The sequence below is a fragment of the Eleutherodactylus coqui genome, chromosome 12 (assembly GCF_035609145.1).
Source record: "Eleutherodactylus coqui strain aEleCoq1 chromosome 12, aEleCoq1.hap1, whole genome shotgun sequence".
NCBI classification, from domain to species: Eukaryota; Metazoa; Chordata; class Amphibia; order Anura; family Eleutherodactylidae; genus Eleutherodactylus; species Eleutherodactylus coqui.
In genome coordinates this window covers 110,458,138-110,481,914 of record NC_089848.1, presented here as the reverse complement: position 1 = coordinate 110,481,914, position 23,777 = coordinate 110,458,138, and the positions used below count along the sequence as shown (strand labels likewise).

Below are 23,777 nucleotides of genomic sequence, written 5' to 3'. Positions count from 1 at the left end.
CCATAAGTTGATGTCTGGACTTCTGAATTGCTGCCACAATCCTATTTTGAGTCCTAATTATTACACTATGTGATAATACCGGTCTGTTTTTCTAACTTGTGGAATAGTTGTTGAATTTCTATATTTTATAAGGAAGGGTTTATTTTCGCAGCGATATCTTGGAGTCTCATCGTATGTAAGCAATCCAGATGAAAATAAGCAAAAAATGTGTTAGAAAAGTTTATTTAACAAAGAAGTTGAGACAGAATAAATATTCCAGTAGTGCTGGAGCTACTGGCGCTATGCGGAATATAAACTGATCCTCCGATACTCCATCCTGACTGTTGGGGGTAAAAAGGTCAATAAATGACTTCAATTTTTCATTAGCCTGGATTATGCAGCCCGATGACTCAAAGTTCAAGCTATTAGGATCAACTATAGAAAATTCTGCATCGTTAATCTAAATCAGCCCACAATTCTGTGCTTAGAGGGGTTTATAAAAAGGAAACAGTGCCCCTCCTGGCCACGCCTGGTATTGCAGCTCAACCCTATTTACTAACTAGATTAGTACTGTTTGGAGGAGAAAGTAAACATGTTTTTCTGATCTAATGCAACTCCTTTAACCCCTTAGTGACGCCGCCTCTTTCAGTCCCAAAGATGCAATCATTTTTGGGGATTTTTATCTCTACTTTTCAAAAACCATAACTCTTAATTTTTTTTGTTTGTTAACATAGCTACATGAGGGCTTGTTCATTGCAAGGCGACATGTAGTTTTTATTGGTACCAAATTAGAGCTACATACGCATGGTGTAACTTTAATAATTTTGGGGGGAAATGGTGAAAAAACACCTAAAATCTGCCATCATTTTATTTTACGATGTTCACTTGGTATAAATGACAAGATAACTTTTTTTCTGCAGGTGGGTGCGATTACGACAATGTCAAAATTATATTTCTTTTTAGGTTTTTTAACTTTTTTTTTGCAATAAAACACCCTTTTTGAAAAATAACCTTTATATACACAGCATCATTATAAATGATCTTCCTGATATGAAGCCCCCATAACTCCCCCTTAATGACCCTCAGAGACATACATTTGATATAATTGGAAACAGAAATGTAAAAGGTTAATTCTGCAAAACTGTGTAACAATAAGACACTCTTGTTGTCCAGAGCGGCCAATTGCAGCACAGCACTCATTTCTCAAGCTGCTGAGGTAATATGAATGCTGCGCTGTGATTGGTTGCTACAAGATCATCTTACTGTTACAGTTTTGCTAAATGAGGCCTAAAAAGTTTTATTCTGCGGTCGTTGTCGCTAGGGGGATATGATACAAGATGGCTACTAATGAAGACAGAAGAGCGTTTTGTGCCCTTGATTCTCATGCCTACTAAAGTTTGGTGAAGCTCCGCCCAGCGGCCGCGCAATTTGTAAGTGGGACTTTGATTTTAAGAAAAAAAGGTTCCAGCGAAAATCATCCAGTCATCTACCAGTAAGCATGAAAACAGTGGAGCGCATCCATGCAAGTTTCACACGAAGTCCTCCGAAATCCACAGTCAGAGCAAGCGGAGAACTGGACATCCTGCCATCAATTGTAATTGTTACCGGCCCTGAAACCGGATGACAAACGAGGCGACGTTCATCCTGTGAGAGGATGCAAACTCTGATACAAAGTGATGGTTTCATGGAATATTTAGTGCTTAGTCATGAAGCCACCTTCCAGCTTTCGAGCAACAAACGTAACGTCAGAATGTGGGGACCCATCGATCTACATGGAGCGTACAGGTGACTCCCTGGTGGTGAACATGTTCTGCGCTATTATCTGCAGGTAAGTGTAAAGCTTCTTCTTTCTCCACGATGAAACAATCCTGGGGATTTCATACCTGGATGCTACAGATGTGGCTACTGCCGCAGCCGGAAAAGGAAATCCCAGGTTTTTTCTTCCAACAGGACGGCCCCCACCGCCCACACTTTCACAATGAAGTCCGGCGTCAGCTCAGTAGGCAACCACCAAACAGATGATGTGACAATAGTTAACTTCACGTTCCCCGGACCTTACGCCTTGTGATTAGAGTTCACATGTCCCCCATACCGCCCACCATGATCTGCGGCATCCTAGAAGTCATTGCATCCATCCATCATGATTTGCTACAACGTGTATAGCGTTGTTCAGTTTCTACATAACTGTATGAGGGGTAGGCACACTGTTTACTGTAAATGGAGATGGACGGCTGGAATGTTCCTTGAACCGCTCCACCGCTATTCACTAGTGATGCTTGTTTCTGTGTAAAAGCTCCAGAATGATTATCGGTGGGATGACTTATCGGACATCTGCCCCCAACAGATCGTCCTGTGTAAAAAGACTCTGAGTCAAATCAGCCAGTGACACAGGGTCCACGGCTGCTGTGTAACAACCCTTCTGTGTTTAATCACTCTGTCTAAACCAACATGAATAGTTGTCGTTACATTAACACGACTCCAGTTATCCATCAATCATGACCCAGAATACACACAACGGCGCACGGACGCCCCTCGTCGGCCCCCATATGGATGTTCCTGCTGCACACGGCAAGGACCACCAGCACGGGGTAAGATGATAGCTCAGAATTCATACTTTCTCAGTTCAACGGGGTCTCCGCTGAGCTGCCATATGTTAGTGCGGTTTTGTGATGTAAACATATGTCCACGATGTAATGGACTCAGATGACAAGTCATCTCGAATGTAGACTTCTTGGACTCTTAGAAGCTGCCACAAGAATTACAGAGAGCACAGAGACACTGCACACAGATGCCAGATTACCATGAGGAGGCCTTGGTGAATAGAAGGAGAAATAGTAGTAGATCCGCAGATCCATGCTGGTGACTGAGACAAGAAGCAGGCGTAAGCAAGTAGGGCGGGCGCCTCCAAGAGAAGACAAATGCCCGATAGATAAGGAGACTACAGCAGAGGGCTTCAAATAAGGAGTTCTCAGATTTAGCTTTGATTCCCTAATAAGATTAAATAAGTATCCGAGCCGACCTGATGGTGATCTCATTCCACCAAACAGCGCTGAAATGAAGTAGTGAGGCCACAATATCTCCTGGAATCCCCTACTATTGTTTCCTGGGGTAACCCAGCCATGTTCTGTATGTAAACAGGACTAAAGACTATTTTACATGGGCCGACAATTGAGCATGACTGTTTGCAGGAATGCTTGGTTGCCTGATTGCCAGCCGGTGTGAAGCTGTGTAAGGGGGTAGTGCTGCTGCACCTCTCATTACACTGTGTAGCAGCATACAGCCACTGTGATGTTCAGCCAATGGCCATGCTAAGTCCGGCCCGAGATCCAGCCAGGCAAATGGAGGAGCTGTCAGAAGAACTCAGGGCACCTGTTAGATTCCCCTCTCTCCTGCCAGTGCAAAGAATTAACAGAGGCACTGTGAAATACCTGGAGGAAGCCCTGGAACTCCATGATGTTAGGCCGCTAAGCCCACCCCCTCGAAAAGCTGCTGGAAGATTGTGGGGGCAGCAGGGACCTTATAAGGTTCAGTGAGATGCAGCCCAGCAGCAGCAAAAGATGAGAGAGTCAGTGGCATCACCACCAGGGGTGTCAGCAGAAAGGCCTGACCTAAAGTGGTGGAGACTGCGGAAGAGACCATGAGAGAGACCATCAGCAAGTCCTGACGATCTGGGTGACTGACAAGTGCTGCCTAATGGAGACCTAGCTGGACCTTTGGAGTGAAGGGCCCCGCAGTGCATGGCAAGAGTCATCTGACTTTGGACACAGTGGGAGTAATGATTCTTAGGGTGGATGCGCAGTGCACCGCTGCAGTTACAGCTCGTAAAAGGGAACTGAGGTTGCATGGGAAGGGTTTGTACAGCGCCTGCGCGGCATTCCGGGGACAAAAGCAGTATGCATGCCAATCAAGAACAGGGGTGAGCCTGATGCAGTGCTGAGGGTGCAGTGTCCAAGGAGCAGGCTCTCAGCCTAGGAGACAGTGGGGTAGAGTTAGGGCCTTGTCATGGGGCTCTACCATCTCCCACCCTGAGGGTAACACGGGACCCGTCCAAGTAACTAAAGGTAGACCTTTCAAATGGGTAACCCAATACGTGGTTTACCTTGGCGATCTGTTGTCACGGGTGACGCCACCGTTCCTTCCTCTGTGGTGAATCCGGATAGTGAAATAACTGGTCCACACTCTCAGGGCCAGTTTAAATAGCAAATCCGGGAACGGTCGGCAGAGCTCTTTTACTGGTAGAAAACTATTTACAGTCCAGTTACAAGTTTTTAACTCACACCAGCAGGAAAACGGTGCATAAATCACGAAGTGGTGCGACAGGGAGGTAATCCCAGGCTCACAGAGGAATACACAGTCCTAGTTATCTGCAGGGCTCTAGTCCCGGTACAAACATTTTTTTACTCGCGCCAGCTCTCTACCGGCCGGTACTCACATTTGGCATACACTCCACGCTGCATGGCGGTTTCACTCTCACTCTTCTCCTAAGTGGTTCGGGATACCACTAGCATCTCCTGGGCAAAGCGGACCCAGGGAAGGCTGGGGATACCTTTCAGCCTCTTCCATTCCGGCCCACACAGAACTGAAGGTGTCTGTGTGGATTACTTGCAGCTCCGCAAACACTCCTCTCCCTTGCAAGTCCAGAACAAAAGACTCAAGCCACCCGTTGCATCCACATATATGAAGCACAATCACGTGACATACAACATGATACATTTTCCAGACATCTCACATACCAGACAGTTAACCCATTCAGTGCTGCAGTCATGCAATACACATCATATTCAGACGCTGACAACACATAGGCACGAGACAAATGCATTCATACATTATGGAGGGGCACCATTAACTCCGGGCCTCTACAAGGGAACAACCTGACTCTCTTCAGCTCCTAAGAATACGGCGTAGGAAAACTTGAAGAGCAGATTGTAAAGGTAGTGGGGCCGGATTACAGAACCAAATAAGGAAATCTCATTTGCATAGTTGATAAAGGTTTATAGTGGATTGGATTGTAAAAACTTGATGACAGGTTCCCTTTCAAAGGTCTGACATTGACTTGTAGGAATGCTGCCCTCCAATAGGTGGCGCTGTAGAGGCATTGTTCCATCTTGCCCACATGGGCATATGGTAATTTGTTTTTGCCATACTCATATGAAACCCTACAGAAAAACGTGGCACGCTCCATCAGATGTCACATTATTGAGGTCTTCTGTTTTAGAAATGTTGCTTCTAGGGGTGACAGAGGGCGCAGTGTCAGGACGGTCTCCATGTGGCAGTGCACAGGTCTACCTGCATACGGCACAATCATGCCTGACGCTGTGCAGCCGGCAGACTCTTTCCTGGTGCGTTATATAATATTCTTGCCCCACACACATCATAGATCTCATATACTCCTTGCAGGAGACTCGCTGCGGTTTTCTTTGAGCTCTCTAAGACAAGCAAAGGATCATCTTCTCTGTATATTTGTTCTGCCGCGCGGCTCCTTCTGGCATATAGATACTGAAGCCCCATATTACAGTCAGGCCATGTCTACTTTGGCAGACTTGTGCAGAAAATGAAAGGGAAAATAGAAAAAAATAATCATGAAATAAGAAAGTCAGGCGCGGGCCTCGTACACTGCCGCCATTGTTCTGTTGCGTGGGAAAAACCTCCATCCTGATAATACCCTGCAGCTTCCAAAGCGCCATCTCTCTGCTGGAATCGCCATTATCAAAGTATTTCTAACATTCTAGATTCTGAATCTAGAATCCAGAGTCAATAAAACTAGGTATACGGGCTTCTTCACATCATCGCAATTGCGCATATTTTTGCGCACATAAAAATATACGCATGTAAAACATGGAGAATAGAACCCATTGATGTCAATGGATTCGCTGCCATGAGCGTGGCTTGTGCGCATTTCGAGCACGTAGAAAAAAATAGGAACTGCTCTAGCTTTCTGGATATTGCCCAACAAAGACCCCCATAGAAGTCTATAGGAGGTGCGGAAATACGAAAGTGGATGTGTGAAACACTGCGCAAAAGCACAGGGCAAAGAAGATAATCTGGACCTCATCCACGGAAAGGGTGTTGGGAAGAAGCGTTGGGTGCCCAAAAAGTACAGTAATATGCGCAGGCACGCGCTCAAATCAACCTCATTCATGTGCACATATGCTGCGCTGAGGTGTGTTTTTGCGCATACGCTTGTGTGAAGCCGCCCTAAAAGTCTGAGACTTTGGCTCCATTATCCTGCCGCTATGCAGAAAACTTTGTACTGAGCGAAACAAGGTCAGAACTGGGAAGGAACCTCAGGGGGCAACATATGAGATGGATACGTGGTTTCCATCCCTGTCAGTCTGTAACGCTGGCTACAAAAGTGTCCGTCGGCTCTGCTCACGTCTGTGTAAGGGGGTTCCGTTTCTTGCTACATCATCGTAGGGAATCTCCCATCTAAAAGCGTAACTTGAAGCTTCCGGGCCCCAATGCAAAACCTGTACCAGGGCCCCCAACTATAATGTTTAATTCATAGTACTCGGCTCCCTAAATGGAGAAGAGAGGCCTTAGGGCCCCCTAAGGCAACCGCATCCCCTGCATCCTCTATAGTTACGCCCTTGCTCCCATCTGAACTGACCCGTTTTATCGCAGAAGTGAACTATTTACTGCTGCGGATTACAGATCAAGTAGAAGAGATCTCAAGAAATCTTATCCACTTACAGAGGAAAGACGTCTGCAGGGTAAATTGGTTCCATAGACCTTACATTGCAGAACGTCAATTTATGCTGCGGATTGGTTTCAGGTTTCTTAAGGATTTTCCCGGCCCCTTAGACGACTCGAGCTCCCATGGGGGAGACATAAGCAAGTGATTGGCTGGCCGAATGTTATGCCGTTGTAAGCAGCACTGGATAATACTGGTCATGGCAGCGTTCCTACCCAAATTTAAGCATGCTTCTTATGGATGAATGGCTGCCATCCTGCTGTCGGAGACTTTGAAAGACTTTTTTGGGTGAAGGTGTAGGGGGGTCCTCCAGTTTAAGGTATTCTCATGCAGTTAAGCATTGGAAAGTTTGTTACTGTGACTTTAATGAGGGGCGAGGATGGAGGAGACAGTAAGGTTTATGCAAAAAACTGAGTGGAGGGGGAACGTTAGGCATGGATGTGGTGTTAGGGAGTATCTCCCAGGAGCAGCATGATGACGCATCTGTAGAAGAAGGTCCTTCAGGCCGAAAAAAAAGCAAGGGAATAAGAAAAGTGTCTCCTCTGCAGCCAATGAACACCGGGCAACAGGACTTTGTACAAAAGAATCCTTCTTCTCTTTCCAGCTCTTAGGCATCCCAGTTCCACCGACTCTCTGGTGTAGGGGTAAGGTGAAACTGCTAAGGACTATCGTTTAAGGAGTTAAATGTTCCTGGTTGTTGGCATGAGCTATGAGCCTTTATATGAGCCTTTCACCCACATGCAATGGTGTTCTCCCCTTGGTGGTCCCTGCTCCTGAGCCCCCCCATAGACCTGATCTGGCCTGACCCAGGACTTGGGTTGTTGGAGTCCCTGTTACACAGAAGAGTGGAAATCACCATTGTGCCTCACAGTCTACCAAACCTGTGGATGTGGGGCCTACTACTTCTAGCTAGACATCAAGCGGACAGCACCGTTCTGACCAGTTGTCAGATGGTCATATAGTGGGCTCAGTTTAGAACCCAAATTACAACTGTGTGTTTTACGGAACCAAACTTAAACCACCGTAGCAATCGAACTGGTCATTCCCTTCATATCCCGAACCGTGATGCCACTCTCGAGTGGTAAGGAGAGCTAGACCGATCCAGGATGCATAAGTGAACAGTAGCTAGTGGTCCAGGGCACGTACTCGCGGGAGGAGTGCTGATTTTCACTTTGCTAAGCAGCCTGCCTTCCCACATTTATACCGCAGGTGGTGGTATTACAGTGTAGACTAAAAGATAATGCTGCAGAAGTAATGCTAATAAATAATGGTACAAGGGCAAGTAAGCTAATAAACTCCATATATTTAGTCAACGCTAGCTACGGTTAACTAAATCCTCGGTTTAATAATACTTTGGATGCAATATGCAACAACAACATCAGGAAACATAGTAACAAAGATGCTGTAAGACTATCAGTCTCGTTGCCAAGAGATACAGTTGCATAATGTACCCCACATTTGCTTGTGGCAGGGTTAACACTCTACTCGTATCCATCCATTCCATTGGAAATCTGGTATATGAACTCTGGTAATGTTTCTATTATGCAGCCTTGCACACCGGTATCCTATCTCAGTCTGAAACTGCAAACAATGACATTTCTGTAAATAAGCCAAGTACCTTAATACAGTATCCTCCTACATAACAGGCCTTTTTGTGAAGTTAGTCTTGTGGTGTGCACACCCAATGTCAGAATAAAGGCTGGCCTCACTTACAGTTGTGTTGTGTGGGAATTCTCACTTCCACTGACCCAGGCTGCCTTAAGTGAGAAGTGCAGCTCCACTGTATTGTCCTTTTTGCTCCTGATTGCAGTGCAGATGCCCCACTGGGTTGGGATAATAGTACGGCCACTTTTTACTCTTGGGCTCCAGACAGCCGACACACCAGGTCCCTCTCTGCAGCACCCATTGCGCTCTCCATGCATCTCTTCCCACAGGAGAATGCAGTGCTCCCACTGCTCTTCCTCTGCTCACAGCCCCTCTGCAGGCTATTGCGCCTCGTTCTGAAGCTCCAGCAGCACCTTTTGCTCACAGTCTCTGTGCTTTCCTGTTGCGCAGCACGAAATTGTCTGTTTTTTTTCTGCAAGCTTCAGTTCATCAATATACATCCTCTGAGCATGCTCAGTCCCCATGTTCTGGCATACGTGATCATTTTGGCGCATTTCACAGTCCATAACCATGGCAACATTTTAACCCTTTAGGGTATCCCTTTAAACATTGTAATGGGAAAGAATCGTGCTGTTTGCATGACCAATTCCATTGGCCCGGTGCCATTTCCATCCTTTACGTCTTCATTATAGAGACCGGTGATTAATGTATAATGGCAAGGTTCATGGGAATTAGCAGGTCAGCGACAACTCTAGTGGCAATGTTATTATGTATGTTGTTCCTCCATTGTCTCTTGTCTTGCTCCCCCTGGTAGGGAGTTGTAGTAAAAGTTATTTAAGTAAGCAATGCACTTGTGAGCTCCGGCCTTCGATCCAATAACCCCGCCATCGCACTTTCATGCCTTACGACTCTATAGTGCTGCCGTTCCTCACCCGGCACCCTCTTAAATGAAAAGAAAACAGTGGCGTAGAGAGTAAATAAAATAATGCACGGCTGAAGTTTACTTGCTGATTAAAGGTCTGAGGCTAACGAAGTTACGTGGGAGAATACTTCATGTCGGCCCGCCGGGTTTATAATGCAATTCCCTAGATGGATTTTTAGGAAAACTGATATTGTATCGAGCAAAAGTGGCCAGATGGTTTGCAAACGTAACAACTGCTTTACCTGTCAGTTAGCTGTCCATTAAATGAGAGCAGTCTTGTGTTAATGTAATTTAATTACCTGCTGAGCAAAGGAGAGGAAAGGGGAGAGGTCAAGAGCGAAATATCCCTGGAGGCCTCTGTAAAGAGCTTTGTGAACTGCAGAGTAAGTGAAGGAAAATAACTCCCCATAATTATTTGTGTCAGAGGAGTAGAAACTCGGAGAGCCCATTACAGCCGTACAGCCTGGCGCGTAGACCACGTGAACAAAGGCCTATTAACCACTTTAATGGTGCAATCATTCCGGAAAAAAAAAAGGTTCTGCGTTCCTGGTGGAAAATAACATTTGGCAATCACGACCCTGGAGTGATATAATATAATGTCGTAAAAATAGTGCTATTATGCTCTTAAATATGATCTTGGAGTCTATGTGCTGAGCTCACTGGGAAAACAGTAGACGGGGAAGGTTTATTAAATAATATGTTTGACGCCGGGCCTTCCATTCAGGCTCTGATTGGCATCTTGTAGATGAAAGCTAATAATTGCTTACTGTGGTTATGTGGTACCCCAGGGTGTCGGGAAGGGGGAACCAGGGTTCAGGCATTGGCGCAGAGGAGTTAACCGCATAGAGGTCTCTGCTCACCTATACCTTTATGACCGTAGGCAGGCAAGCAGAATGACCTTTCTGGCTCCAAAACTGGGCCTGGTGACAAGACCGAGCATAGGCTGCCTGGCAAGGCATCTCACAGACAACCAGATTCTTTCCTGGGAACTTCTTGACCAGGGTATGGCCGACTCACCCATTATTAAATAAATCCAACCTCTTTTTTGTTAATAAATCTCCGAACCACTTCTTAATTGGAATATTTTGGCCACAGCAGCCTTTATTAAACATACACAAAATTAAACACCGTATCCATTAAACTATACGGGAAAGGAGGCCCTTGGAGTCCCATCCAATATAATAATAATAATAATAAGGGTCTGGCGTATAATAATCCATGAAACAAAACTGTACCTGGCCTCCAACCGTCACCCGGCTCGGATGCCCAAAAACCCCCTCTGGGAGGCAATCAACATATAAAATTGTAGGCCACCCGGGACCCCTTCCCTGGCCTGCTACCACCGCGCCAGACCCAACCAAAACCATTAGGGTGATAATCACTCCAGGTGAGGCCGTCCCCACCGTAACTCCTTCCACCCAATATAAACTGCCTCCAAGGACCCCCCCCCGACTGCCACAGCCAGCTGCCATGACGTGGTAAATACCTATAAATTATATAATCAACAGCTTTACTCATATCTTTCCATAAATATACTACCCGCCTAAACCAGTTAATATATTCACTTATTCAACAGAAAAATTTTTTATTTTTTATTTTTTTTTAATTTAATATATATTTATCAACCTATCCAACCCAAATCGGGAGGGTGGGTGGGCTCTGAAACTTTCAAAAGATGGCGCTCCCGCCCAAATGCCCCTTTTTATAACTAACCCCCCCCTGCAACTCCCCCCCCCTCTTTACTCACTACCCAATCCCTTTAAACTCCTTCCTAACAGTCACTCCCCTCACCTTTACAGTTAACCCTTTCCTAACTTTCTCGTTCCCGGCAAACCCTGTCATGCAGGGCCTACACGTATATGCCCCTCGCGGCACGTTCCGGCCCTTTTCTTGACCAGGGTATGGCCGACTCACCCATTATTAAATAAATCCAACCTCTTTTTTGTTAATAAATCTCCGAACCACTTCTTAATTGGAATATTTTGGCCACAGCAGCCTTTATTAAACATACACAAAATTAAACACCGTATCCATTAAACTATACGGGAAAGGAGGCCCTTGGAGTCCCATCCAATATAATAATAATAATAATAATAAGGGTCTGGCGTATAATAATCCATGAAACAAAACTGTACCTGGCCTCCAACCGTCACCCGGCTCGGATGCCCAAAAAACCCCCTCTGGGAGGCAATCAACATATAAAATTGTAGGCCACCCGGGACCCCTTCCCTGGCCTGCTACCACCGCGCCAGACCCAACCAAAACCATTAGGGTGATAATCACTCCAGGTGAGGCCGTCCCCACCGTAACTCCTTCCACCCAATATAAACTGCCTCCAAGGACCCCCCCCCCCCCCCGACTGCCACAGCCAGCACGACTTACCCCCTAAGTCTGCGCCGCCCTCCATACCATCAACGCCCTTTCTATCCCTTCTTGTATGCGCAATGACCACATATCCAAGCCGACGTCATTTAAATGTACGCCGTCCTCTAACCAGTACCCCCCTACCCCACCTTCCAAAATCTCATGCCTAACTTTTACCCCTCCATTTCTAACAACAAAAGCTGAAATATGCCTATTTATTTTTATTCTTGCTTTATTAATTTTTAGAACTGATCTGGCCATCCTCCATGACTTTCTGGGCAAAATTTCGGACCATACAATTACCATGGCTGGGAATGCCCTACGGAGCCGCAGAAAGTCATGTTGGATGTCCCGCCTAACCTCTCTGGCTGGACGCCCCCCAAGGTCATTTCCCCCTACATGTAATACCAGAACGTCTGGAGCCCTATCAAGCTCTGCATAGGACGTGATTTCTGGTATGACCCTTCCCCACATCATACCCCGAGTACCCATCCAGCGAATTATGGCTTCCCTTCTGGAAAATCCCAGCTGTCTTCCTTCTGGTCTAACCTGTGCCCGCTCAGCTGCTCAAAACACAAAAGAATGCCCTAATATCCACACGAGCGCCGGGCTTCCCTCTGTCAAGAAACACAATGAAAAAAGGAACAAAAAGAGGGAAAACAAAATGGGGGGGGGGGTTAAGCAGGATAACTTTTACGTATTATCATCATAATGCAATTCATAACATAGGTTTTTTTTTTTACTTTTAAACTATATCTATACGTATTATACATTTCCAAACCATCCTTCCGGTCTAACGTACAGCCGGTATCTATTGGATCTCCATCTGCCAATTTTTTGTAACACTCCCGGGCTTAGGCCTCGCTCGTATGCCTCGGTAGCTGCCCCTATTCGGAACGAATGCGAAGAAAATCCCATCCGCTCCATACCCAATTCTTGCAACGCTTTGCCCAGCATTGCGCCAAATTGAAACTTAGATACAAAAGACCCGTCCTTATGCTGGAATAAAGGACCCTGGTCACCCGGCACATTTTCCATCAGGTTAGTGAAACACGTTACGGGGCACATCCTAGCACCCGACACTCTACCCAATACAATCCTCTTCCCTTTTCGCATCTGATCTGTCTTTGAGTGTGTCAGCCAAATAACAACATTATCTTCCCTCAAACTGACGTCTGTCCTTTGTAAACCGCCAGCTGTCGTTTTACTAGGTGACACCAGCTCGCTAATACGAAACGCCCCAAAAAATGCAAACGAAAAAACCGATTGAAATAGCGCAACTTCGGAATCATCCAAACAAACATCTTCCAATATCCTACCAATCCTTTCTAACATCGAAAAAGAAATTGGCCTCCTCCTATCCTTCACCCTCCTCCCTTTCTTGAAACCCTTCAAAGTCTGGGATATAATAAAGCGCTTTGTAATATCCTCCGTACCCCTAAGTTTGAAGCCAAATGCTAAACCCGCCATTAATCTGTCGATCTTGGCCACCGACCAATTAGCTCCGTGCGCCTCACTTATCAATAACAACAAAGCCCCTACCTGGTCCTCCTCAGAATATACCTCCCCTATATTTTCAGTCCACTACATCCATTCTCCCCAAGCTGCCTAATAAGCTTTCAATGTGCCGGCCGCCAGCGACCCCCTGATCAGGTGCTCCGCCGCACGTCGACCAATCGCCAAAGTTCTGGAGGGCACAGTCGTCCTTCCGTATCCGCCTCTGGCACCAGGGTCCGAAAGCGCTCCCACTGAAAGCGAGAGAGTGAGTCAGCTATGCAGTTTTTTACCCCAGGAACGTGTTCAGCCACAAACCAAGCGTTCAATGTTAACCCTGACAGAACTAATTGCCGCAACAAATCAATAACCGGCGCCGAAGACGCCGATCCCTTATTAATAGCCTGCACTACTCCCAGGTTATCGCAACCAAAAATCACTTTTTTGTTTCTGAAAAATTCACCCCAAATAACTACCGCAGCCACAATCGGAAACAACTCAAGCAACGTTAGGTTTTTTGTTAAACCCGCTGTCACCCACTCCTCTGGCCAAGCTTCCGCACACCACTGACCCCTGAAAAATGCGCCAAAACCGGCGCTTCCTGCTGCATCAGTGAACAACTCACATACTGCACTATCGACCACTTCCTCAATCACCATGGTCCTCCCGTTGTACTTCTCCAGAAAGGACAACCAAACCTCCAAATCAGCCTTCAAACTCTTTGACACCCTTATAAAATGGTGAGGCTTTTTAACTCCTAAGGTCGCTCGTGCCATTCTTCTACCAAATATTCTTCCCATGGGCATAATTCTTCCAGCAAAGTTTAACTTTCCTAACAATGACTGCAACCGCTGCAATGTAATCTTTTTCCCCGCCTTTGCCTTCTGCAATTCCTCCCTTAAGACCTCTACCTTTTCCGTTGGTAACCTAAATTCCATAGCCTCGGTATCAATTGTAATCCCTAGGAAACTTAAAGATTTTGTTGGTCCTTCCGTCTTTTCAGGGGCCAATGGGACGCCAAAATGATTGGCCACCCATTGAACCGTTGCTAACAAATTGCCACACATGGGCGAATCTGCCTCGCCAATGCATAAAAAATCATCCAAATAATGGATAATAGAACGCGCCCCTGACACCTCATGCATCACCCATTCCAAAAATGTGCTGAACATCTCAAAATACGCACAAGAAATAGAACAACCCATGGGCAAGCATCTGTCAACGTAATACTGCCCTTCCCAAAAACACCCTAGCAGTTTGCAACTTTCCGGATGAACCGGCAGCAAACGAAAAGCCGATTCGATATCGGTCTTGGCCAACAAAGCTCCCTTACCAAACTTTTGAACCCACTTAACCGCTGTGTCAAATGAGGTATAATCCACCGAACACAGCTCGGGGTCAATCCCATCATTGACCGACGCCCCTTTTGGATAGGATAGATGCTGAATAAGCCGAAACTTGTTCGGCTCTTTTTTCGGCACCACCCCCAGCGGTGATACAATCAAATCGTCCCATGGTGGAGCTAAAAAGGGGCCCGCCATTCTCCCTAATCGTACCTCTTTCTCCAACTTTTCCTTTACCACCTCCCTGTGCAACAATGCTGACTTCAGGTTCCTTAACGTAACCGGAACTACATGCCCCGGAGGGGGAATACGAAAACCAACATCAAAACCATCAAACAATAAAGAACTTTTTTCCAGGTTCCCATATCTACTTAGATAAGGGGCCATCCTTTGTAGCATCACCGGCGTCATCCCTTTTTCCACCACTACCGGCACTTCTGGCCTTGTCTTTTTTAAAACAACGTGTTGCTCCGTGCGACACTCCGTCGCAAACTGAGCAGACGTGCTTAAATCGACAGGTGGCCCCAAACTTACATCTCCCCTCATTAAATGCCCAACACACGCCGGGCTTCTTAACATTTTGTTGGCCCATCTGCTGTCCCGTTCCTCCCCCTGATCCAACGCCGGCCCCGCCGGCTCCCCCTTGAAAAGGATGCCCGTACCTGACCGGGGCCATCACCCTTAACCAAAGACCAATGTCTTTATTATCCCACCGTATGCTTGGCCTGACCGCCTTTCGTTGACGAAACTGTTCGTCATAACGAAGCCATGTCTGCCCGCCATACGTGCGATACGCTTCCGCTATCGCATCCAGATAACAAAAAAGCCCCGAACAATTCTCCGGGGCTTTTTCGCCTATAACACTTGCCAAAATCGCAAAAGCTTGCAACCAGTTTTGAAACGTTTGCGGAATCAACCGCCACCGTTTCTTTTCCTCGTCCTCCTTCTTAGAATCAGTCCTTTTCCCTTTGTCCAAGTTAAACTTTTCCAAAGGTAAGAGGGAAAAAATCTCTACATATTCATCTCTCCAGATTTTCTTGCGAACCTCCTTCTTTAGATGGGCCCCTAGGGGCCCCTCAAAACAGACATAGACTTCACCCCTGGCCTTATCGTCTAGTCGGATCGCGTCCCCATCTTTCTCCGTCTGAATTCCTACCGTCACCCCCGACACCGCGGATCCTGTAGTCACCCCTTGGCTCCCACCTACCGCGCCACTTCCTTGTGAAACGCCTCTTGACCCTGCAGACAACCACGCCGCCACTGGCGATGCAACTGTCTGAGTCCCCAAACCCAGGCCCTGCTCACAGCGGACCAACATCTCCCGCATATTACCTAACAACGAGCGTAATTCAACTTCCCGCTGACCTCCACCTGCACTTCCCCCGCTCCCCTCTAACATAAACTCCCCGCTCCCTCTAGGCAAATTAACATCATCAAAATTATAGCATTGAGTCAAACATTCATGCTCACCGGGCCGCATGGGCGCTGTGATCCCATCAGCCGTCATCCGCGGATCCGGTCGTCGTTTCTGCGCCCGGCTTGCGCCAGCCGCCGGCTCGTCCCGCTGGTAGGGAAAAAGGCTCTCTCGCTGCCGTTGCTCCGGATCGTTTAACTGCTCTGGGCCCACTTGGCGCCCGTCTGGTAGTGGCACAAAAATAGCCGACCTGACCTGCCGACTACCTCCTGCCACCTCGCAATGCACTCCTGGAAATAGATCCCTGGGGCGCTCCGACAAGCTCCCCGTAGCCCTCGGCGGATCTTCCTGCTGGTGAGACGATCCTGCTCCCTGCTCCACGTCCGAAACCTGGGGGCGCTCGGACGAGCTCCCCGTTGCCCTGGGCGGATTTTCAAAGCGACGCACGGCTCCTACCGCGCTTCGACCTCTCTCTCGCTGTCTGGCCCCCCCCCCCGGGCCGGCACTTCACCCTGGGGGGTAACCGTGTCCTGTCCGTCTAAGATGGCGTCTGGCCGGGCAAGCCCCGCCCCCCGAGGAGAGCGAGACCTGCGGCCGGCCGTTGGACCCGGGCGTTGTCTCGGATTCCTCCTGGCCGGTCTGTCCCCAGCCACCCTGGCTGTGGGTGATGAGCGACCGGCCAGAGGGTCCCCGGAGGGGCTGCTAACCCTGCGCCGGGTCCTGGGCTCCACCTCCTCGGCTATCAACCTAGCCGGAGGACGTGTCCTGCGCGCACGCGCGCGCCTTGCCGGGGCTCCGTCTCCGCTCCCTGCTGCCGGCTCACCTCTCTCCGCTCCTGTCATCTGAGCCTGCAGCCACCCCGGGGGATGATTCACCGCCGCTGCCCGGAGGATCGCTAACGCCGCTTCCACCGCTGACATCCCGGTAACCTGTTTTCTTCTCTGCACTCGGCTCTCACTCCGCTACCGCTCTTCCCTGCTGGGTCCTCCGCAAACACTAGCTCCGCTCCGCTGCCGATAAAAACTTCTCTACCGGCTCCTACTTTTCTTTCTCACTCTCTCTTTCTCTCTGAAACGTTTCTCTCTCTCTGAAACTTTCAAAAGATGGCGCTCCCGCCCAAATGCCCCTTTTTATAACTAACCCCCCCCTGCAACTCCCCCCCCCTCTTTACTCACTACCCAATCCCTTTAAACTCCTTCCTAACAGTCACTCCCCTCACCTTTACAGTTAACCCTTTCCTAACTTTCTCGTTCCCGGCAAACCCTGTCATGCAGGGCCTACACGTATATGCCCCTCGCGGCACGTTCCGGCCCTTTTCTTTAGTAATGGCACAACTCTGTTTCTGGCACCCAGGTTCGCTAATACCTGGGATGCAAGCGGTGGCACTTCATAACTTCGGATCTCGAATCTCAACCTTCAAAAGCACCGTAACTCACTTGGCACAATCTGCCCTGACAGTAGTGGCCGAGGTTTACTTTGGGCATGACAGCCTGGCAGAACACCTTCAGGCTTTCATGGAATCACAGAATGGTAGAATTGGAAGGGACCTCCAGGGTCATCGGGTCCAACCCCCTGCTCAGTGCAGGATTCACTAAATCATCCCAGACAGATGTCTGTCTGGCCTCTGAAGACTTCCATTGAGGAGAACTCACCACATCCTGTGGCAACCTGTTCCACTCATTGATCCCCCTCAGTGTCTAATATCTAATCTGTGTCTCCTCCCTTTCAGCTTCATCCCATTGCTTCTAGTCTTTCCTTGTGTAGATGAGAATAGGGCTGATTCCTCTGCACTGTGAAAGCCCTTCAGATATTTGTAGACAGCTATTAAAGGAGATGTCTCGAGGAAGCAGTGAATTTTTTTTTTTGCCCAGTCCCCCTAATTAAACATACATTACTAATTACCCCTGTAAATTACTTTCCTAGCTGGTTTCTACTTACCGTTCCAGTGTTTCAGCAACTTATAAAACTTTTTCCCAAGATGGCCGCCAGCTCTTTTCGCATCGCTTGCTGTAGCCCGACGTGCGCGCTCCCGAGACGCTACCAGCTGTGTCTCCATGGCAACCAGACGCCCCGCAGCCGCCGACCGGACCCCTGGAGTGAACACGGCCGACCTGTCACCCACCGCCAGGCAGAAGGTAACCGGCGCAGCCCCCCCCCATCACAGCGGCAGCCCCCCCGGCCCAGCGACAGCCCCCCCCGGCCCAGCGCTAGTACCCCTGGCGCAGCGGCAGCCCCCCCGGCCCAGCGGCAGCCCCCCCGGCCTAGCGACAGCCCCCCCCATCGCAGCGGCAGCCCCCCACCCCGGCGCAGCCCGGCGCAGCGGCAGCCCCCCCGGCCCATCACTTACCAGGACAGCTGGACGGCGGGACAGCTGGGCGGCTTCTCCGGACAGCTCGGCAGCTCTGCACCTTCCTCTAACAGAGGAAGGTACAGAATGGCCGCTCCAGCGCGCTACCGAGCAGTGACAGCTCGTCTGCGCATGCGCAGAAGAGCTGTAGCTGGGAGCACACTGAAGTGGCTCGTGCTGAATGGAGAAGACCGGACTGCGCAAGCGCGTCTAAAAAAGCAAGCTGCCGGCGAATTTAGACGGAACCATGGAGACGAGGACGCTAGCAACGGAGCAGGTAAGTGGAATAACTTCTGTATGGCTCATATTTAATGCACGATGTATATTACAAAGTGCATTAATATGGCCATACGGAAGTGTATAACCCCACTTTGTTTCGCGAGACCACCCCTTTAAGTCTCCTCTCAGCCTTCTCTTCTGCAAGCTAAACATTCCCAGATCCTTTAACCGTTCCTCATAGGACATGATTTGCAGACTGCTCACCATCTTGGTAACTGTTCTCTGAACTTGCTCCAGTTTGTCTATGCCTTTTTAAAAGTGGGGTACCCAGAACTGGCCACAGCATTCCAGATGAGGTCTGACTAAAGAAGAGTAGAGGGGGATAATGACCTCCCGTGATCTAGACTCTATGCTTCTCTTAATACATCCCAGAATTGTGTTTGCCTTTTTGGCTGCTGCATCACATTGTTGACTCATGTTCAGTCTGTGATCTATTAGTATACCCAAGTCTTTTTCACATGTGCTGCTGCTTAGCCCAATTCCTCCCATTCTGTATGTGCTTTCTTCATTTTTCTTGCCCAGATATAGGACTTTGGATTTCTCCTTGTTAAATACCATTCTGTTAGTTGCTGCCCACTGTTCAAGCTTTTCTAGATCTTTTTGAATCCTCTCCCTCTCTTCTCAAGTGTTAGCTATCCCTCCCTAGCTTTGTGTCATCAGCAAATTTGATCAGTTTCCCCTCAATTCCCTCCTCCAGATCATTTATAAAAATGTTGACCAGCACTGGGCCCAGGACAGAGCCTTGTGGTCCCCACTTGATACATTCTTCAACTTTGATGTGCAACCATCTAGCTTTCTGTAGATGCGGCCTACTGTGAACCTTCAGTTAGTCACAGGTCTGCCCCATGGCAACATCCACTAACTGCAGCTATGCAGTCCAATTTTTTAGCTGTCTTATATATTAACTTCGCCTCTCGTGAGACCTCTGCTGTGCATCCTGGGTATTTGCATCTAAGGGTACAAAGCTTCACCCATGAAAATAATGTTATGCTAAACAAAAATGTAGACACGGATCTCCCTCTAAGGGCTGGGGAACACGAGTGACAAAGTCACACGATTTTCTCACGATGCGGCAATACTACAAATTGCATGTATGTGAAGCCCATGCTTTCCTATGGGCTCCTTCACATTTGTGATGTATTGTAGCATGCGACGTTGTGCGTCAAAAACCTTGCGGGTTTCGCGATATGCGAGGTTTTGTAGCCCATGATTTCCTATGGAGCCTTCCTCTCTGTTGCATCGCATCGCATGAAAACGTGGTTTTCGTGCGGTTCGATTTAACTTTGACAGTAGGAAATCCTACTATCAAAGCTATAACCTAAGCCCTGGCTGCAGGAAAAAGTAAGAAAAAAAACACATACATCACCTAAGATGCGCTGTCCGGCTCCAGCCTGTCTTCTCCCCCGTCCCTGGCACTCATCTTCAGCATCTCTTTTGGTCGGGGATTGGAAAATGCCAGTCCCCAGGAAGCCCTGCCCCTGATTGGCTGAGGACCGCAGCTCAGCTAATCAGAGCCAGCGTTTGATCAATCAATCACAGGCAATGAATGACTATGATTGGTTCATTGAGCACTGGCTCTGATTGGCTGAGCATCACAGTGCTCAGCCAATCAGAGGCAGCGCTTCCTGGAGGCGGGTATTTTCCAATTCCAACTTTTTTATGCAGCTAGGACTTATTTTTGGAGTATGGCTTATATTTCAAGCCCCCTTCCCTGAAAATCCTCGCATGCACGTGGTACTACAGAGTCGCACGACTTTGTAGCACCATGTGCAACTTTGTGGCACCACAAAATCGCGAGAAAACGCAACGATACCGCACGGACCACCGATACGATATTGCTGCGATTTTCTCGCAGCAATATTATGTTGTCCGTGTGAAACAGACCTAAATTAGTCTTATAAGAGTTTGTGAAAGTTACAACTGGGAAGGTATCAGACATTCGGGACGGCTAGCGTCACTTAAACAGCTTCAATATACGGTCAGTCTAAGTATTGAGAAAGAGCGACCAGGCAGCAGATAAGTTCTTGGAAAAAGAGTCGACTAGCATTTCTAACTGCGTGCCTGAGGTCACCGGCTTGTCGTCTTACTTGGGCTTCTTGGGTGGTCAAAAAGGGCTCGAGGTAAAGCTATAAACTTTTATCTATGGAAATGTTTGCACCACAGCGGTGACAGGCCTCGGTCAAAGTGAACGTCCATCTGAAAAACACAAGATCGGTCCAGCATTCTGCACTGATTCATTTCTCAATGTCTCCTAATATGTTTTCCTGATACAGAGCTCCAAATCCCCTGCATAGAGTGACAGCGCTCTTGCTGATGGTGTATAGGGAGAATCCTGTCAATGGAGACTGATGAGGTGGGTGGGGAGAAGCCAGCATGGGGCAGATGGAGAACTTGAAGTGGCCCTGGAAAAAAATGTAAAAGTGGCCTCTTGTTGTGCCAATGCAGCAGCGCCAAGCACAACGGCTGGCACGGTATATTAATTGAGTAGGCGTGTTGCGGTATTTGCGCAGCATGGCCATTGGAATTGAGTTTGAACGGCTGGCTATGCTGTGTAAATAGGGTAGCTGCGCCATGCTGCCTCTGGAGCATGCCAACGCAGTGTGTGGTGTACATTTGTAAGTGGGTATAAATTGGCAAATGTTGGGGCAAACACAAGTAGGTGGGGTAAGACAACCATCATAAACACCAACAGTATAGACCTAGTTAAGGCCAATACGGCAATCCAGTGCTGGTACAGAGCCATAGCCAGCTGTCTACTGACAGCCAGACTCCTGCTCTAATGGCCAGAAGCCAGAAAAAACTCTGAACCCAGCCATTTAACTCTTTATATGCCATGGTCAATTGCAATCGAGGTACGGAAGTAGATGACAGTGGGAGAGGGATTCCTCTGTAACCCATCAGCAATGCGGTTGCGAAACACTTATGGGTAACCATGGCAACCAGATGCCTAATCAAGGCTCCTACCTCTGGCAGTAGCGTCTGAGAGAGCTGTCAAGAGTATACTATATCGTGCTGCATAAGTAGTGCAGTGTACTATCCTAATGATCAAACCATCACATCTTCAAGGTCCCTTGAAGGATGAAACACATTTTTCACATTTTCCCTACAAACCCCTCTTTTTATGAAAAGAAAAAAAAAACATATTACATATTATTTTTAATTTATCTGCCTCCCAAAAAATACACTAAAAAGTAAAAACGGCACCAATGGAAACTACAACTTATCTTGTGAAAAATGTTGAACAGCTGATTAGGCGAAGAAATAAAAATGTTCTGGGTTGTTGAATGTGACAATGCAAAAAATCCATTTTTTTTCCTTAAAAAAAAGGCGTTTTTATAGTGCAAAAGTAGTAAAAAAAAAAAATATATAATCGCATTAGGCCAAGAAATAAAGTTGATGTATTATCTATACCAGATGGTGAGCGTTATTAAAAAACTAAAAGAAACGATGCCAAAATTCCTGTTTTTCACTCATCTGCACGCGAAAAAGTACAATAAAAAGTGAAATTCAAAAAGTTCAATTTACCTCCAAACAGTACCAAAGAAAACTACAACTCATCCCACAAAAAATTAGACCTCACCCAGCTCAGTTGGCGGAAAAATAAGAGTTTTCTTGGTCTTGAGTGCAAATATAATCATTTTTAACTGTTTTTATTGTTGGAAAGTCGAAACACATAAAACGACCCAAATTTGGTTGCAGTCAAAGACAAGTCAGTACCAGCGGCCAGCCCTGTGTATAATGAACCGCAGCGGCTGGCCCAGACAGCGGGTGGCCAACCGGGACGTTTGCCCGATTCAATACATGGCCAATCTGCCCGGCCCACGTGACTCGGAGCTCCGTTCAGATTCAATCTATGTTTATGGTAAGACATACATGTGCACAGCGTACATACGTGTCCCGGGACATGCTGCTTGTGGTTTGGCAGTATGAACCTGGTACTCCGTTCCCTTTATGTAGCATTCTTTCTTTGGACCATCAATTAGAATTTTTAATGGCAAATCGTAAAACACAGAAACAAAACGAACTACAAAGTGTTTGCTCGCTCTTGGGATACGTAGATACTGCATATATTTACACGGGTGGTCGCCCATACAAGATGACAGCGACAAACTTCAATATTGACACTAGTTAATGGCGGTGTTTGCTGTGCCTGTGCTTCTAGGAGCTTCTGCCTCCTCAGTAGTAGCGGGAAGAGTAAAGACAGCAAGTAATGAAGAGCTGTGGTTGTAGACGTGTAAATGGGGGCATCGAGGTACTCGTCTGCCATCAGTTCCCTGCTCATGGACGGTACGTCTGTTCACACAGACAACAGCGGTATCGCCGCGAGAAAATCACAGCAATATCGCATTTGTGTTTACTGTGATATCGCTGCGTTTTTTTTGCAGCGATATTGCGATTTTGTGCTACTACAATGTTAAGTGCCTTTGTAGCGCTCATCTGCCAGGATTTTCAGGGTGGCTTGAAATATAACCCAAAAATAAGCCCTGACTGCCATAAAAAAAAAAACATCACTTAAGAGGCGCTGTGCGCTCCGCTGCGTGTCTCCGCTGCATCTCCGGCAGACTTGCTTGCAGTTTTCATCAAGCGCTTCCTGGTTGGAGGTGCAAAATCCCCGCTCCAGGAAGCACTGGCTGTGATTGGTTCTTGTACTTTACTTCGATTAACTCCCAGCACTCCTCAGGATTTTTAAACCTATTAAAGATGACTAACAAGTCAATAGGATGCAGGCCAAACATGCAGGGGTAAGAGCTCTAGAACCCCCCCAAAAAATATACTCCAATGTCTCAATAAAGGAATGGCAACATCCTGGGCGTAATGCAAAGCAGTAATTTATTCCTCCAAAATCTTGCTACGTTTCGACCCCATTGGGGTCTTTGTCAAGCTTGGGGTCGAAACGTAGCAGCACGATGCTGAGGTTACCCTGCGGGGGGGGGGGGGGATTTCCTTATTCTCCCCTACAGGGTAACCCCGGCATCACGCTGCAAGGAGATTCCTTCTCCCCTGCAGCGGAACCTCTCTCTCCCCACAGTAGGGCTATTCCTCCAGCCATGCAAGGATGAAGGGAGTCCCCAGTGATGAAGGAAAGCCCTGTGGGGCTTTCCTTTTTCTCTCTCTCCTCCCGGAGCAGCAGCGCTTGTTTTCAGTGACACACAGCTCCTAATTGTGTGAATGGGCAATTTCACGGCTAATTAAGCTCGGGACTTCATAGTGGGGCAATCCCCCGGCTAACTTCTGTACGATTTACACGCTTGTGTGAATGAGTCCTAACAGTACTAACTGGAGAAACTCTTAAACAATGCCCCCTTTAACAATATCAGAGAGAGACCCTCTAAAGAGCT

The 23,777-nt window shown here is 47.7% G+C and overlaps 1 long non-coding RNA gene across 1 annotated transcript in view; it reads left to right on the top strand.

Moving 5' to 3' along the window:
- The first annotated feature begins 1,737 nt into the window (after nucleotides 1-1,737).
- The window catches only part of LOC136586922 (uncharacterized), a 57,922-nt gene continuing 35,882 nt past the window's right edge, over nucleotides 1,738-23,777 (top strand). Inside the window, exon 1 of the long non-coding RNA XR_010787354.1 lies at nucleotides 1,738-1,807. This is a non-coding gene — a long non-coding RNA (uncharacterized lncRNA). The remainder of the gene's footprint in view (nucleotides 1,808-23,777) is intronic.